The sequence below is a fragment of the Rhincodon typus genome, chromosome 26 (genome assembly GCF_021869965.1).
Source record: "Rhincodon typus isolate 14 chromosome 26, sRhiTyp1.1, whole genome shotgun sequence".
Lineage (NCBI taxonomy): Eukaryota > Metazoa > Chordata > Chondrichthyes > Orectolobiformes > Rhincodontidae > Rhincodon > Rhincodon typus.
Genome location: NC_063357.1, coordinates 19,749,563 through 19,768,802, shown reverse-complemented (window position 1 = coordinate 19,768,802; position 19,240 = coordinate 19,749,563). Strand labels below are relative to the sequence as shown.

The following is a 19,240-nucleotide window of genomic DNA, read 5'->3' as shown; positions in this document are numbered from 1 at the left end:
TGGGTTTAGGATTATTGGATTCAAAGACAGTGAGTAGTGAGTGTTGGTATTCTCTTTACGGGTGTTGCATTCGGTTGGTTTAAACAGAGTGTACCTTATGTAGTAATGGCTCTTTCAGTCATGAAGAGTTTCCTGGGTTTGCAGGAAATCACTTTGGGAATTTTACAGAAAGTAAGCATGGCAAAGCTTCTGGAATTGCCAAACAAGCTGCAGTTGGGGTTGCCTTTGTCTCTGCGAAAAGGCGAGTTAATTGCAGCAATAGCTTGACATTTACGATTGTCATAAATGCTATCGAAATCTTAGGAAATGGCTAAAATTCAATTGCAAATGAAGCAGCTTGAACATGAAAAGTAAATCAAACAGTTTGAATTACAGTTGAAAGCAGAAGAAAAGCAGAAAGAGAGAATAGCTCTAGAAGAGGAAAAAGAGAAAGAAAGGAAGGTCCTCGGAGAATAAAGGGAGAAGGAGAGAGTTTTTGAACTTCAGAGGTTGGAACCGAAAACTCAAAGTCAACTTAATATGGCGCAGGTAGAGGTTAAAGGTAGGAGTAGGGATGGAGAGCAATCCTATCAGAGCCAAACCGCATGAAATACCAGTAGGAAGTCATTTGGGAGTAAGGAAAACTCAAGCCAAAAATCAAAAATATTTTTGTTGGCTTGGACTGCATAGAGATATGGTTGTATTTTGCCAGACATTCATACATGTCAGCCAATTGGAAAACCTCAGACAGTGATAGGTAGATAAAGACATTGAAAGTAGATCAAGCATATGACACTCTTTGAGGGATGATTATTTTATGGGAGTTCAAAAATTCAATCTCCACATTTCAGGAACCGTTTACAAGAGTCTGAATTGATTATGAAGGACCCCTACCTAAAACAAAATGTGGGAATCAGTATTTGTTGACCATAATGGATGTCTACTGGATTTCCAGAGGCCATTTCATTATGCATTATCAAGGCTAAAATGATTGTAGAAGAGTTACTCAAATATTTTACTAGGTACGGACTACCCACAGAAACACAATCAGATCAAGGGTCAAATTTTACATCAACGTTATTCAAGGGAGTTATGGATAGCTTAGGAATAAGCAATTCAAAATTACTAAGTACCACCCAGAATTGCAGGAAGCATTAGAATGGTGGATCAAACTTTAAAGACCATGTTGATGGCTTATCATCAAAACTATCCAGAAGACTGGGATAAAGGAATTCTATTTGTACTTTCTGCAATTAGGGATGCACTTAATGAATCAACTAAATCCAGTCCATTTGAATTAGGGTGTGAGGTGAGAGGACCACTGAAATTAATTAAGGAAAATTTGTTGAGTCAGAGTGCAGTGACTACATATTTGGACAATATGTCAAATTTTAGGGAAAGATTAAATAGAGTGGGTGAGTTGGCTAGACAGCATTTAAAAGTAGCACATCATGAGATGAAACTGGAAGCATTCGAGAAATCAAAAATTCACAATTTTGCTAGTGGAGATAAATTGTTAGAGTTACCCCCAGTAGTAGTGAACCTTTAAAAGCAAGGTTTAGTAGACCATATCAAATCAAAAGGAAATTGAGTGAGGTGAATTATTTGATAAGAATGCCAGAAAGTCTATGTCATGTGAATATGTTCAAAAGGTATTTTAAAAGGGAAGGAAAGCAAAAGGAGAATGTGCTACTGGTTAAAAAAGAGTGAAGAACCAAGTTCAGATGATTCTGAATTGGACATTCCTCAAATTAAATTGAACAATGAGGAAGTTGTCAAAAATTGGAATAAATTATTGAGTTATCTTTCAGAGGAAAATAGAATGACCTGAAAGAGCTATTAGAGTCACATGAAGAGATATATGGGAATAATTTGGGAAGTACTATTCTAACGACACATGAAGTAGATATAGGAAATGCTATTCCAATTAAGCAACATCCTTATTGACTTAATCCCCTAAAGTTGGCATAGGTTCAAGAAGAGATTAAAAGCATGCACAGGGATGACATCATCGAAGTGAGTTGCAGTGAATGGAGCTCACCATTAGTAATGATGCCAAAATCAGATGGTAGCCAATGATTATGTGTGGACTATCACAAATTCATTGCAGTTATGAAATCTGACTCATATCCTATTCCATGTTTGACTGTATTGGGTAGGTGGGACAAACAACTTATCTTTCTAGGTTGGACTTACTCAGAGGATATTGGCAGGTAAAGTTATCTGAAAGAGCAAAGGAAATTTCAGCTTTCATGACAACGAATGGACTGTGCAAGTACAAGTTTAAAGTCATGCCATTTGGTACGAAACCACATTTCAAAGGCTAACCAATAAGGTTATTTCAGGATTACCCAACTGTGTACATAGACAATCTGGTGATTTTTAGTCACACATGGAATGACCATTTGGAGCATCTATCAGAAATGTTCAATTGACTTTAGGAGGTAGGCTTGATGATAAACCTGGCTAAGAGTGAGTTCGCAAAAGTCCAAGTCACATTGCTGGGTCATGTTGTTGGACTTGGATGGATGGCTTCATGGGAAAACAAAGGTTATTGGGGAGCTACCTACACCATCGATGAAGAGGGAAGTGCTATGATTTTTGGGATCAAGTGGGTTTTATCAGAACTTTGTACCAAATTTTACCAATATGGTTGCTTCACTGACAGAGTCGTCAAAGAAGTGCAAAAAAATTAAAGTGGATGGAAGAATGTCAAAAAGGATTTGATAACCTGGAAGCTGTGTTAACCACTGCCCCAGTGTCAGCAACATCTAACAATGCAAGCCATTTGAGATGGCTATCAATGTGGGCGATATGCGTATTGGTCTGTACTCTTGCAAGAGAATATACAAAGACCTATCGGGTATTTTTCCAAAAAGTTGAATATTCATCAACTGAGAAGGAAACCTTGAGTTTGGTGGTGGTGTTGCAACATTTCAACATTTATGTTGCCAATAATGTCTCTGAGACAATTGTATATACTGATCATAACCCCTTAAAATTTTTGGAAAAATTTAAGGATAAAAATACCAGACTGTTTAGATAGAGATTATTATAGCAGCTGTTGAATTTTGAAATTCTACACATGGCAGGATGAGAGAATGTAATTGCCAACGTATTGTTGCGACTTTGATGAGTGAAGTCAGAGGCATTCAGTGGTGCGAAGAAACAGATTGAAATGGACTGTAGTAGTGAATGTTTGCATGCTTTAAGTCAATGTAATGTATATGTATTATAATGTACTGATAGCATAAGACTAATTTTTTTTAAAACTTGAAGCCATCTTTGATTATTGTTTTTTTTACTGGGGGAGGTGTGACAGTACTATGGCTTTAGTATCTGTATTTTGTCCTTCTTTTAATGAAGACAAGTTGAGACAGAGGTGAAGAGCAGTCTGCTGCAAGCCAATAAAGTAAACAGCTTGTGAGGCTTTGGGTTTTCTTTTAAGTTGGAACAATAGAAGCAGCATGAAGGGGTGGGTTCAAACTCCCATAGAAACAGGAATTTTAATTTTAGCTTTCAGCAGTTGCTGGGGTCTTTAAGCTGGATGTGGAACTGTTATTCATCTCTCTGTTACAGCTCAAAAATGGTGATCTCTTCCTGTTGCTAGAATCACATGTGAGACAATCTATTTTACTGAATTTACCTTTGCTTAGAGCATGTTTCTGGGATATTACTACATTGGAACAGTTGTTATTTAATACTTAAATAATCTATTATTCTGTTAAGTTTTCCAACAGAGTTATTTTCCAATTCCTCTTTCTTTTGTTTGTATTTTAACTGTAGTATAAGAATAAAGTGTGTTTTGCTTCAAGCCTGGTAGCTCAACCAATTGAATTGCATCTGGACCTTTAAAAATAAGAAAAAGTTGGGGTCTATGCTATCTTCTTAAAATATTTTGAGGGGGTTTGGTCTGGTCCATAACAATTGAATGGCTAGTTTGTAATGTAGAATGATACCAGCAGCACGGGTGCAATTCCCATACTAGCTGAGGTTCTCATGCACTTTGTCAACCTCATCCCTTGTCACAGGTTAAATCACCACCAGTTGCCTCTCTTTAATGGGAAAGTACAACTGTGGTGACTTTAATTTCAGTGTGTATATAAATAATTGCTTCAAGTGTTTTGCACTGTTATTTCTGATGATTGTGTTGATTACATCCACTGTATTACAGTTTCAAAACAGCTATGACAAGTACTTCTTCACTCAGGCAAGGCCATTCTGTCATCTAAATGCTATAATCCACAATTAATCAACAATGGATCCATCTGAACTGTTAAGTATTTCACAGTTAATTTAGTCTTGATGAAAGCATTGCTGAAACTGACTTGTATGTATTCATTCAACAAAATTATCTTGTCAAATGTCTGCATTACAGAGACACTGGCACTACTAAAGTGTCTGGGATAAGGAGGGAGAGAAACAAATCAGCCTAAAATGGAGCTAAGGCCACAATTAGATCAGCCATGATCTTAGGGAATTGTGGAGCAGGCTTGACACGCTCAATGGCCTATACCTGGCTACTATTTTTAATGATCTGTGGTTATCGCTAATCAGTGTCATCTGAAGGCAAGTGTGCACAGTGGCCAGAGAGAATGGAATCATCTCAGTATGTTGCTCCTCTGCCACCCTCACAGATAGAGAATGACCACTAGCCTGAGGTTCTGTAGCATTCCAGACATCTGTTAGCATTTTGAGGAGATAACAAAAAACTTGAAGTAAAAGAAAAAGGAAAAAAAATGAAACCAAAGGAGTTAATTCAGGTCCTAAGAATCTTCCTCAAGGTCTGGCACATGAACATTGTTAAAACAGGAAGTCAAATACAGATTGAGATGATCATTTTGCTGAATACCTTGACTGTGCAGGGATAACCCTGAATTCCCTGTCCTTTCAATTCTGCTTCTCACTTCCACTCTGGACCTTGAATAAAAGCAAAATACTGCAGATTCTGGAAATCTGAAACACAGAGAATCTGTGGAGAGAAAAAGAAAGATTAATGTTTCAATCTGGTATGACTCTTCTTCAGAACTGCCGAGTTTCTCCAGCACTCTCTGCTTGTTCAACTCTGATCTCTCTGACTTTAGTCTCCTACACTGCTGCAATGAAGTTTAAAGGAAATTCATAGACTCATCTTTCCACCTTGACATTATGCAGCTCTAACATTCACCTAAAAAACCTTATCTGTAGCTCCAATTTTTCTCTTGGGCGTGAGAGCAGACAAGGTGGGATGGATGGATTTTTTGGGGGATGGGGCAGAGAGGGAGCAGGTTGTTACTTGAAGAGGAGGTCTTCTGTCAGAACACTACCGTTTGAGTTATCTGCTTTCTTGGTTTCAACTGCCTATAATCTTCCACCATATGCCCATACCTCTGAAACCTCCTCCGTCTGAATATCTACTTATACACCCCTTTCTACCTTGTTCCTCATTATCTATTCTCACATTTGGTGTTCTGTACAATTCTTGTACTTGTCTCTGTAGAGACTGATGGTGTGACAAGACTGTGCCCTTTAAGAGAGAGGTGTTCTTTGCCATTTCTCTTGCAGAGGGATGTTTCCACAGTGGTGCAAAAATGTCCCCTTCAGACAGGCAGTTGGCAAACAGCTTTCGAATTCTCCCTGGGTGTTTTTTTTAAATGAGAGGATAGAATCATGAATGGGTGGGGTCAGGGCTCACAGGGACCCAGGAAGGCTTTTAGTTTTTGCTTCCAGTTGTCAAGAAAGTTTCTGCTGGCTGCTGAGCTAACAGCTTGAGTTCCCAGCTGATGGAGTGTAAAGTCTTAATCAGCAAGGCTTCCTCTTAAAAATCAAAAGGGGCAGATTGTTTCTTTCTTCTGGACTGGAGAGAAACAATGAGAAAATAAGTGTTTTGTTGAATTGCATTTTTGCCAAAGGGTGTGTTTGTGGGATGCTACCTATATTGAAACAGTTGTTGATTAGTGGTTAAATAATACATTATCTTATTACGTACTTTATTAGAGTTAAAGTTCTGCCAATTTTGTTTCGTATTTTAACTGTTGTAAGAATAAAGTATGTTTTGATGAAAGCCTAGTAGTGGCCCAGTCAAATCACATCTGGAACACAGCACTTTATATTTCCTTCAAAATAAAAATAACAGTTAAGGTCTAGTTTGTCTTGTTACAATACTTTGAGGAGGTGGGCATCTGGTCTGGTCCATAAAAATAACGACTTTCAAGTAGAAATGGCAAAGCTTACACAATGGAAATCAGTCTACTTAGTTGAAATGAAGAGAACGAGACAGTTTTGCCATACTTACATTTCTGCACCAGTCCATGAAATGAAAGGTAATGGGAATGAGAGGAGACTCAGGTAGAGTATAAATATCAGCATAGTTTAGTTGGGCCAAATGGCCTATTTCTATTCTATATAATATTGTAATACTGGAGCAGGATCAGCTTGGAGGAAATCCCTAGTCAATGATTCATATTCATCATTCATAATTTTGTAATCTGTGAAATGACTTATTCTTAAATAATGATTGTACTTCTAAACTTCTTTCTTAAGTGAAGGTACCTCTTTAATATAGTTCTGGCACTAAATTTCAATGGAAATGAACAGGAGAAATTATTGATTTTATCCTTCCCAGCTGGATAAATAAAACGAATAAATAAACCTTATTAATGAATCAGCAGCGAGATGGAACCAGCTCATCAGATACTCGTTCAACTTCATGTTATCCAAATATCCTCCACAGTTTGTTCAGAATTCACTGAGGGAGTTGAAGAGCTCCATTTTTTGTTGCTCATTTTAAAACCACCAAGGCAAATATACAATCAAGAGATCTCTGTAAAAGCTGTTATTCCTAACAAAACCAATAGAGGGAGTCTCTGACAGCTGAGATGAGTCTATTGAAAGGGACACAGTTTCTTATTGATCTATTCTAATATAACCATGCACATTGCCTTGCACAATTAATTTTGGTATCTTTGTATTAATATCGGATTTAATTTGCCTTCCCATACCATACACAGCATTTTAGTTAAGATGCCTGATTTGTAGTAGGCAGATAATGCTCCCATCACTATAGGTGGTAGCAGCAGCATTAGAATGAGCAGAATGATATATTCTCACTCAGTCTCTGTTGGAACGGGTCTAACCAGCACAATCGTCTACCCCTAATCTAGGCATGATTGAAGTCAAGGAGTTAAACTCACATCTATCATAGTGTCCCAGGCGTTTGTTTACAGTCACAACTTTAAGGGCTCTTGTGTAACAGTGGTAGTGTCCCTAACTCTGGACTTGAAGATATGGGTTCAATTCTCACCTGCATCGGAGGAATGTCTGAACAAGTTGATTAAAAATTATTACAAACATGTCCTGCCTTACAATACTTAACTCAATTGAAAAATGTAGAAAACTTTGAGCAAAGTAAGGCATTTCATAGAATCACAGAAGTTTTACAATGCAACAGGAGGCCATTTAGCCCATTGTGCCCGTACTGGCTCATCAAACAAGCATCACTATCTGGTGCCAATCCCCTGTTTGTTCACATACCCTTGCACGTTAGTTTTATCCAAATATTCATCCAATGCCCTCTTGAATGCCTCAATTGAACCTGCCTTACTGCACTTCCAAACAGTGCATTCCACACCCTAACTATTCACCATGTGAAGAAATATTTCCTCAATTCACTTGTGCTCCATTGTGCACATGACTTTAAATCTGTGATCTCTTTTCCTTCTTCTTTTTACAAGTGGGAACAGTTTCACCCTACCTACTCTATCCAGCACTCTCATGATTTTGAACACCTCTATCAATTCTCTTCTCAGTCTTCTCTCCAAGGAGAACAGTCCCAACTTCTTCAATATACCCTCAATTCCAGAACCATTGTTAGTAATTGCTTCTACGCTCTCTAGCATATGTTCACATCTTTCCTATAATGTGTCAGCCATAGAACATAACATAGAACTCCAGCTGAGGTCTAAGCAATGTCTTATACAAGTTTAATGTCATCTCCTTTGATTTAAAGACACTGATAACTACTGTGCCTTTAAACGTTGGACAAGTACTCTTTTACGAATGATGGAAGTAGACACTGTGAAAGTTGGAATATGGTGCTTTGTTTTGTTGAGGGCAAAGTTTTGTATTTTGTATTCTTTTTGCTTTTGTATTCCTTCACTTTATTACTCCTCTCTCTATCTTGCTTCATTCCCTAATTCCAGGCAAAATTACAAGTTTCAAAACTTTTCCAATATTAATTATTTTGCCAGGACAAATCTCCAATGGCAAATTATCATGTCCTGATTTGCTATGTTAAGGAAATTAGGTAATTTGAACGTAATTAGCCCACCACGGTTGGGTCAAAAACCCTAGGTAGGTGCAAACCCAAAGTACAGGGGGTTCTGCTTTAATGCAGTAGTTGCATTCCAGTGCAACATCGCGTTATAGAAAATCGCACAATAGAAATAATGGGGACTATGGAAACAGCTGGGTTAGGGGCACAAAGGACACATAACAATTATATTTTCCACAATTCTCCCTCACCCGAGTAGCTTCATTCTTCATAGCTGCAGTTGTAATGACAGTTCATCAGACAGGTGATGCTGCAAAGAGGCAATACATTTACGAATCTGATCTTGTATTTGCCTCTTTGCAGCATCAAGTGACAGCTGGGCTTTAAAGAGAGTTCTGCCACTTGAAATCCCAGCAATGGTCAGTACTGCAAGATAGTGTGAGCATGATGCAAAAGAGGTAAGCAGTGCAAAGTTGTGTGAGATAGAGCTCACAGCCAGCAACCCTCCATGAAACTCCCCTGAAATTGACATGTTGGCAATTTTTAGTAAAATTCCTTCCCCCATTTAAATGTTGATCTGACCTGGCGTTCCATCGGCACAGACTTCTGGATAAATTTTCAGATAAGTGAAGCAGAGGAATCTGACTTTTCTTTCCTGTGTATCCCATTGGCATTGAAGTTAATTGTAGGATTAAGATGTGTTGTAAACTTGAGTAACATTGTAATCAAAACAGTGCTGGAAAAGAGCAGGTTGTAATACTGACAACTTTTGGTATAAATGATTTACATGAGCAAGTTCAAAAATTCTTCCATATTAAATCTGTAACAAAATCTAGGCAAAAATACTACCCACAATGGTACATGTTTTAACAGCACTCATATTATTTTAAACTATACTTCCAATTCGACTATACCACCAATTTGACTGGGACAACACCAAAATCCTGGGACAAGCTAAGCAGAGACAGGCATGGGAATTCCTAGAAGCCTGGCACTCCTGGCACGAAGCATGCTATTAATAAACACATAGAACTCAACCCCATATACACTCCACTACGAAGGAAAACCGGAAGTGAGGCAATCCAGCTCAACGGACCCCAGCGTTTAAAAACCAGGCAGGAAAGCACACCGACGCTTCATCGGAGGCTGCGCTGATGATGTTACCAAGCATGGTAACGAAACGTCTGCGAAACAACAAACCAGCTCGGTGAGCCAACCAACCTCAACACCCACAACCCGAGCTACAAATCTACTCCAAAATCTTGGAAACTATGCTTCATTTTTTACGTATACTATCAATTTTGCATTGGAGTCCATTCTTCTACTTAAATGAGCTGCATTTTAAAATAATGCTGATGCATTTAATGTGTTCAGCATAAACTCTTCAAACTAAGACTTCACATATTTTCCTACTAAGATGGTTGTTCTCTGTGCGTTATTGTATTTGAGGTTTATGACATACAATCCATACTCAATGGAATCACGTTATAGCCAACACAAGTTCATGTTTTACAAATAGCATTTCCTTATTTGTCAATCGTGTTATGGCCAAATTGCTGGAACACACGTTATAGGACAACCCCCTGATGTCTCTCTCCACAAGTATATGTTGTTCGTACCATAATCCCAGTGGCAGAATAGTAGAGGCCCTGGTTTGTCTTGAATTTGCTTTTGTTGTATTAGTCAAAAAGCGGCCATATGGCAGATGGGACTATGATGAGGAACTTGTTAATGACCTCCCCTGTTTCCCACTCTTTGATCCAAAGGATATCTACTGGTAATTCTTACCGAGGAAGATTCCATATGGGTTGCCATGGCAGAGGTTGGGAAGTAGATGGATTCAACAAGCATCTTACAGTGGTTAAAGGAGTCCTATTATGGAATCCAGTACTCTCTACAACCACCAGTCTCAACATTGAGCAAGTTTCTTTAGTTTTATGTCAAAAAGCATGCTGTCCGTGCCTGACAACATAATGTTGAGGGCCTATTGCCTGCCAAGTACAACCTCATTGAATATCTTGCCACCCAACACTCCATCATAATTTGCCTGCAAGACATCTCCACCAATGCTGGCAAGAATTTTGTTTTTCAAAAATAAACTCTACTCATAAAATTTGTAAAAGATATGACAAGAATATTTCAACTTGAGTCTTGAGAAATTTGCAATAATGTTGGCTTTGTTCCCATACAGCTGAGAAAGCAACCCCTACCCAAAAACTGGACTGACTATTGTTTTCGTTCTGTCCCTGTTAGGATAATTTGTGGGTAACTATGTATCACCTCCTCAAGGCCACATTGCTGAGGTCAGTGTACGTTTTTTGTTTGTTCATGGGATGTAACATTGCCGGCAAGGCCAGTTTTTGTTGCTCATTCCTATTTGTCCTTGAGAAGTTGGTGGTGAGCCACCTCTTTAACTGCTGCAGTCCTTGCAGTGTAGGGACAGCCACAATGCAGTCAAGGAAGGGAGTTCAGGTCTTCGACCCAGTAACAGTGAAGAAACAATGATATAATTCAAAGTCTGACTGTTGTGTTTCTTGGAATGAAATTGGCATTCCCATTCATCCACTGTCCAAAGAAATCTCACACATAAGCGCCTTATGCTCCTTGAATTATCCCTGGTTTCATTTTACATATTTCAGAGTAACAACGAATGCTGGAACTACTGTGATCCCTGGGCTTGCATTGATAATGCACTTCTTATAAATTAAGCTGAGATTTATGAGATGCAACAGAAGCCAAGATCAGGCGGACATGCAGAATTCTTAACCCAGCAAAATTTGGTGATTTGGAAACAAGATTTCTCCTGCTGCCTCATTAATTTCAAAGCATTTCTTATTTCTCTATTTAGTATGCAGCCACATAGGGACCTGCTTCTCCCAGGTTCAGATCACTGGAAAATGTTCATATGCTCCACCCCTCTATCCCATTCTACAGGTGAGCTCCTTGGGAGCATGCATAGCATTTCCAAAGGGCTCACTCCTGTGTATAATTGCAACGAAGGAAGGACGATCACAACAGAAAAAAAATAGTTTTCTTCCACTCCCTGCACTTGTTATAGCGTATGGAAAACCTCTATGGCACACCATGCCTGTTCTGATGGATTGCTATGAAATAGACACCCATCACATTGATAGATTGATATATTTGCATGAAAATAGTGACATCTATTAGGGTGTATTGGATATTTCCGTAGATAACGATGCAAATATCTTCCAAAAGTAGTTTAAAGATGTAGTTTAAAAAGAGCCTTCTCACACATGACCAGGAATTTATTCCAGTAAACAACCTCATCTAATCTCAGAAGACAGTTCAGCAGAGATGTTAATTCAAACCAGTACTGAATTACTGAGGAGCAGATTAAAAAAAAAACGGGAGACGCCCATTTCCACATCCATAGATGATCAGAACTTGCTGGCAGAATAATAGCAAGATTAATGTGCGCACCACTATTAGTGGGAGATGGACCCAGTCATTTGCAGTGCAGGAGGGAATTGTCCGTGCGTTGTGAATTGGCTATTAAACTCACAAAATTGGCAGTTCACCATTGCCCCTTCTTGAAATTGCTGCATTTGCGTTGTTAAAATAAAACTCATTATAGAAACTTAAGGCTGGTACTTAATAGCCTTAGAACCCTTTTAAATGATGCGATTTATGTTCCTGAAATGCAGAGCAACCTGTACAGGTCCAGAAAGGGAATAATTTAAACCACAAAGTCTCATTCCTACATGTAATAAATTATTCTTTGAGGTTTTCTACTCTGAATAATCCTTTCTTATTTTAATGCCTCTCATAATTCTTTCTTGCCCTCTTATTTCTATTTATTTCTGATCTGGTTGTAATTTGGCCTATTTCCTTCTCTACTATTCCTCTGTTCCTTTCTCAGGCCTTAACTTTCACTGGTTAAGGAGTTACCCTATAGGTTCTGCCACCCTCTTTGTGCTTGCTCTGTCAGCAGTTTGCGGTGCAAAAATTGTTTGAGTTCAAAGGTGAGGGAGAAATATTCGGCAGACCCCAGCATGTCTGGGGCCTAGAATCTTTCAGCAAACAAAACATAAAATGACAATGTGCTGTATTTATCTATCTTCATTCCTTTCCCCGTCCCATCCTTTACTGCTGTAAAATCCCTTGTTTTCCTTAACCAGAGACACTGTGTAACCTTTGCCTCTTCATCAAGTGCTCAGCCATTGAAGCTCATCCCCATTTTCTGACCTGAGCAGCCGTCAGTCAGAATTATTTTCAATGAGCACTTCTATATCTCATGTCAACACCCAGTTCGAACCCATCACCGAATGCCGAGGCTGCATCACATTTTGCATGTTTATCAGGCTTGTGCATTGCTATTAACCTTTCCCTCTGCTAAAGCCCTCTCGACCTACTGTAGTTTACAGGCTCTGATAGCAGCAGCTGCCTGGCTCCATGTCGGTGCAAAGGAACGCACATTAACATTTTCCTCCTCGACTCAATATGAGCAACGAGGGAAAAAAAGAGCCCTCTCACACATGACCAGGAATTTATTCCAGTAAACAACCTCATCTAATCTCAGAAGACAGTTCAGCAGAGATGTTAATCAAACCAGTACTGAATTACTGAGGAGCAGATTAAAAAAAAATGGGAGACACTCATTTCCACATTTTGAGGACAATTCGCTCTAACTATATTTACCTGGGTGTAGAAAAACACTCTTAAATTACAAACTGTGTGACAATAGCAGGAACTGGATCGAAGGCACGCACTGTTGATCTATTGAAATGGAATGGTTTAGAGGATGGGGGTGGGTTGTGTGGAAAAACCAAATCATAGGAGTAAGACAGGAGTCTTTTCTTCCAGACCTTCAAAATAATAGCAGTTTATGTAGGACAACTGGATTGCAGCATAACAGCTGTATTATAATTTTCTCTAACAACACCAATTATGCCTTGGATTGATTCTGCACTCATTTAATAGGGGTAGCCACACCTCTAGCGTTACAAGTCATTAAAGGTGTCGAACAATGTAATTTTAAAATTGTCCTTCTGCTACACATGTCAATATGACAACATAATTTTCACAATTTGTACTGTGTAAACACTGCATAACAGTAATTTCCCCTTTACAAAAGCAGAATTATTAGCTGTCTGGGTTTTCAGTTGTTCCAGACATGTCAATTTGCCTCTTCTTTTCTTCTATCTCCTTTCAAATTGTTACTGCATCTCTTTTCTCATTTATTGCCCAGAATGAAGCGGGCACTTTTATTTGTATCAATCGCACCATGTAATCGCTGCCCAAGGTGCAACAATGCCTTCCAAGTTGGCATGGGGCAAATATGCAGCTTTTGTTTCATTCAGGTGAAAGTTCTGGGCTGTGAATCAATGTCACTGTTGGTAATCTTCCTGTTTGGAGAGTGGTGGCAGAGAAAGGTTAGAGGCTTGTGAGGGGTGGGGAATGTTTGCAGTGGTGAGTGACCTGGAAACAAGAGGAAGAAATGGAACAGAAATGAGAATCAAATTCATCTTAAAATTTTGTCTCATTTAATTTCTCTCTCTGTCTGTTTCCCTCTCTCACTCTCCTCTCTCTCTTTGTCTTTCTCTCTGTCCTTACTCATAAATACTCAGATAGAATCATAATGTACATACGTGACATACCTGAGTAAGTATAATCTGTTTTAGGTTTTCTTCACAGTAGCTTGTTGTAAAATTTAATGGTGTCATAAAATTGTTAAAATGTTCTGTCCTGCATCTTCCTTTGGATCACTTTAAGCTTGAAAATAAAATTATTTATTCTTCTTGTCTCCCATTTTTATGATTTACTTCTTCCATGTGACAACAATGAAACATTTCTGCCTGTGACGGGCTATTTAATACATACTTTCTAGTTTGACATGGCACATACAAAGTTAAACCAAAGTATTGCTAGCTGATTCATCAAGCTGCATACAATATGCTTTACAGTCTGGTGCATGAAAAGCACTGATTTGTCATTGTTTTCCTGCTTGCTGTGGTTAGTGAAGTCAATAAGCAACAATTGGCTTGCTCCTTTAACTATTAAGTGGCCAAAGCTTTTGGATGCAGTCCACCATCTCACTGATCCTTCTTGGTCCTTTGTGGACTGATCAGTTGGTTAAATTCATCCAAAAGTATTTAGTGGAGTTGCTTACAACTACTTGCTTTGTTTGGCAGTTGGCATTTATCTGGGCAAATATCATTTTGAATACTACTGAAGTCTAACGTAATCAGAAAAAAATATTTTTTTTAGTGTCCTCTATCTTATGAGATTCACACTAAATATTTAGGAACTGTGCTTGGGCATCAGTGCATGAAGACCAGAGTCATTCTGAAGCCAGCAGAGGTACAAGGCAAGCCAAAGACTCCATACTAAGTATTATTGCTTATTGTAAGTAAACTTTCATATACCTACCCCATTGGTTTTCATAACAGTTCTCTTCTGGTGTACATGCTGCAGTCAACTGCCCCTTCATCTACTTTAACCAGTCTTGTTTAGAGCTGAATAGCAAATAACATGGCTGTAATTAGAGGAATGAGTGGAAAATTGGATTTGTAGTTTGGATCCAAACTTGGGTCACTTTAGTTTTAGACAGTCCTGTTCACATTCTGGTATCTGCTGTCAGATGATACCTGGACTCCTTGGCTATCATCACAGTTTACTATATGAAAGGCATAATTTTGTTTCCATTTCTGGTGCTGCAAAGGGGAGGGGTCTTACGCTAGCATTTTAATCGGAAATATACAATGTGTTGTGTTCCAGTGGTGGAGTTTATGTATGACACCTGATAGTTTTCAAGTGGAGTTGTGTTTGATTGATGATGGTGTGCTGACAGAGTTCCAAATGACTTGTAGTGGTCTACTGGTAGAGTTACGTAAAACTCATGGTGGTCTACTAGTGTACTTATGCATACTGATGGTACCCTGAAAAGATGGAACTAATCCAGAGAACATAACATAGTTTGACTGGCAATTTAAGGTGGGGTTTGAAGTCAGGACCAGGTAACTGAAATCCAGTATTGTAGCGATATAAGTATTGGTGGATTTTTGACTACGTTTTCTCCCATCTGGTGTTAACAGTTGTTATCTTCCTCTGCCTTCTCCAATACAGGAGCTGGTCAAGTAGTCTGCTGTCCTTACCCCTCTGCTTCTCTATCTAGCCGCAGGATAGTAGCCATGTGCCTAATTTAGTTTTGTCTGAATGTCCCAACCTAGCTCCCAACTGAGGTTAAGGGAATCGTTGGTGACAACTTTGATCAGCTCTCACAAGCAACAATCTTGGATGTTTACACTTTCTGCTTTAGCTGCAATGTAGCTGGAATGTATAATTCACTCTGAAGAACTATATGTGGCATTTACTCCATACAGACATTGATGATATGCCATCAATTACCACCAGACCGCTAGTGAATTATTTGTCACAGTTAATTACACTTTAGATTTTCATAATCACCTTTAATCACTTACTAGATCTTTGACAACCTTGCATTAAAGGAGCTATTCAGAGGTGAATAGCTAAGTATGCCCTAATGTTAAGAGGTGAATGTGAAAGTGCTCCTTGATACCAAGCAGGATAGTGTATCAATGATGCCTTTTCATCATTTGAATAATATTTTGAAATATTTCTTGATTTATACAGCATAATAACTTTTTAAAATCCATAGCAACATCAAAGATTATTGTAGCCTAACTCCCGCGCAAGATTCAATCTGTTACTGCTCGATAGTTTTTGGTTCTCATAATGACTTAATGTAGAAATACTATTACATTAATACAGCAGTGATCAGTTACCTTGCGCTAAAGTGTCATTAATATCTGTATTCATACAGTGAGTAAGGTACACTTTATGTACAGAGCACATAATTAGCAGACACGTTAGGCTATTACTTACAAGGTGTTTGATGCACTCGGAGAAATAGAAGCATGACTTTCACTCCCTAAGGCTAAAATAGCCAGTTTATCTTCTCAAATGGGCAATGAAATGGTTTATGACTGGTTCATTCCTGAATGCTTATGGCTTACCCCATCTACCCATGCATCCTGATTATGCTGAATGAGCTTTCTGTTTACCTGAGCAATGTCAAGAATGAATGGAAGAAAGGATAGAGGAGCAGAACAGCATTACAACAAAGAAAAGAATAAAAGGAAATAAGGCAAGTTATGGAGAAGAAGCAGTGCAAAAAAAAAACAAAGAAAGCAGAATTCCCAGATTTTAGTTGTCTTCTATTCCTCAAATGACTGCTGGCATGTATCTCTCTGTTGGCCAACGTTCACGGTATGTTCCAAAGCATGTCAGAAACAGAATATCTCAAAGCCTAAAATTCAGGAGCAGATTCAGCTGGTCATTTTTTAAAATCATTTGATATGATCCCTTTTATTCAGTTTACTCCTGGTCAGTGCTACTTAATCAAATCCTCGGTTACTTCAGTCTTCTTGGTGTGCATGATTATGTGTTTGTGTGTATCAAGTCCCCTGTGGTTTTAGAGTATTATGATAGCTCATTGCCCACTTCTTGTTTTTGCTTGTGGCCTCTTGCCTAAGTAATATGTCCTCATAGTGACTCGTGCACCACCAACCTGTAATTTTTCTGGAGGGGTGGTAGGAGCTCCGTTTAAGGACATAAGTACATTTAGGGGAGGTGATGACCTAGTGGTATCATTGCTGGACTGTTAATCCAAAAACCCAAGTAATGATCCGGGGACCCAGCGGTTCGAATCCTGCCGTGGTAGATAGTGAGATTTGAATTCAATAAAAGTCTGGAATTAAGAGTCTGATGATGACTGCAAATCCATTGTCAATTGTTGGAAAAAAGAATATCTGGTTCACTAATCTCCTTTAGGGAAGGAAATTGCTATCCTTTCATGGTCAGGCCTACATGTGACTCCAGACCCATAGCCATGCAGTTGACTCTTAACTGACCTCTGGGCAATTAGGGATGGACAATAAATGCTGGCATAACTAGTGACACCCTCACCCTGTGAATGAATAAAAAAACATCCAGCGCAGATACAGCAATGAATTGTGCGGAACTCCAATAAAATATAGGCACACATCCTTGTTATTGCATGAAGGCAAAATTGAATCTCATTGCTATGATCAGAACAGAAATGTGATCTGAATCAACTTCTTCAGCAATACCAGAATTTTAAAAAATCTTTGCTATAGCAATATTTTTTGCGGGAATACATTTTTTTTCCTATTTTGTTCACCTTTTTCTGTTCACGTCTCTTTGTTCTTAATTCGTCCTCTTGTGAAATGCAGCCACGACACAGAATGTAGCTGCAGAACAGATTTGGTCCTTGTGTCATGTTTAATTTCGCTGTATCAACTTGGTGATGTGGCAAATGTATTCTCACTCTCCATTGCTGGAATGCTTTCATTAGAAGAATGGTTTACATTTCCTATCGCAGCTATGCTCTTTTAGCCTTGCCTGTTTTCTAGTACAGTTTTAATCCCCTGCAACATGTTGGGCACATTTACCATTTGCCTGAAATATGGATTTACAATTTGCCCATGTGTTCTCATTATCAGCCATTTTCCTATTCACAGCGACCCTGAGGAGAAGGATGCCAAACATGGAGTGTCTGTGGTTAAGACACTCGGGCAGGCACAGATTTTTTGCCCAGGGGAATAGAGTGCACAAGATGGGCAGAGAGAGAGAGAGAGACAGACAGAAAAGAAGAGGGAGCATTGGGTAATTGGGAATGAATAAGGGATCATAATGGTAGGGGTGGGGCATGCAATGAAGCTTATTGCCCTGGGGGGAATTGAAGGGGATTGCACGGGGAGAGAAATGAACAGGAGGGTCGGGGGAGTGTAAATAAAAAAGAGTTTGTGAAGCTTGGGGTCAGATGAGCTGACAGATTGGCTGGGTAGGGAAGAAATCATGGGGGAATAGTCGTGAAAGCGATTGCACAGGGAGAAATGGGAAAAGGGGAGAAATCAGATGGGAGAAGAAGGAAGAAAATCAAGGAGAGGAGAGAAACTGAATATTTTGGATCGGGTGTGGTGCAGGAGGCAAGAGAGGCGCTTAGAGATCATGGCAGAAACTTTGAAGAAATGGGGAGGTGAAGAACTCCTGATCCTCATAGCCTGCAGGCAGGGCTGGGAAAGCACATTCCCCGTCAGATGTGGCAGCTCTCTTCAGTTACCAAGTTTTCTCAGTCCTTGGAAACATGGCTAACAGTCATTCATTCCGAATGGCTTCCAAAACCTGAGAAACTCAGACTGATTTGAATATTGTACAAATAATGCCATCTATCCTAGACCTGTTTCTTTTAAAAAGAAAATCCACATTGACTGCATTGAAACCAAACAAAGGCGTGTTCCCGATGGGTTGAGATCAGAATCCAATTTTTCCAATTCATCTCCATTTACTCCTTGACCTTTTCCTAGTGTGGGTATTGCATGGAATTGTTTAAGATTCCATTCAGGGCGTTTGCACACACGTTTACCTACATCTGATTTGGGGCCAGTGAAAGATCCATATTCTCAATACAGATTGTCATTTCAAAACAGCAAACAGATGGTTTCTGCCATTTTCTCCACAATCAAATGGGCAGTGATTGTGTATAGTTGAGACCAAGTGACCCTGAAACCGTCCAGATTGTGGGAGTGAGATAACAAGGTGTAGAGCTGGATGAACACAGCAGTCCAAGCAGCATCAGAGGAGCAGGAAGGCTGACGTTTCGGGTGGGAGTGTTGGGTGAAAGATTCAGGGCAGAATCCTTGGGCACACTAAGTTGGAAACAGTAATGGACTGAGCCCAAAGTTCCTGGTGCCAGTTGGGGTGTGGCCTTCTGACATCATTCCCGGCCCCAGCCATTTTGGGAGAGGTGTTTGCAAGGCTGCCTTGATCCCCATTCTTTTCTTTGTTAACATGTTGTCCCTCAATGACATTGTCAATTAGCATGTAGTTAGTCTCCAGTTGTAAGCTGTATCTGTCTACCACTTGCCTTAGGTCCTTAAACATTATTGTCCAGTTACAGGTATCAAGCTTTGGATCAAGCAGAACCTTCACCATCCGAGTATT

At 39.2% G+C, this 19,240-nt stretch overlaps 1 long non-coding RNA gene across 2 annotated transcripts in view; it reads right to left on the bottom strand.

Annotated features, from left to right (window-relative positions):
- LOC125486148 overlaps window positions 1–19,240 on the bottom strand; it is a 252,531-nt gene that overhangs the window by 3,551 nt on the left and 229,740 nt on the right. The window contains exons 2-3 of one of the 2 annotated variants that reach the window (XR_007264830.1): window positions 14,624–14,729; window positions 12,853–13,672 (exon numbers count right to left, since the gene is read on the bottom strand). This is a non-coding gene — a long non-coding RNA (uncharacterized LOC125486148). Of the gene's footprint in view, window positions 1–4,831; window positions 4,952–12,852; window positions 13,673–14,623; window positions 14,730–19,240 lie in introns of those variants that run through there. The other variant, XR_007264831.1, reaches the window with a different exon arrangement.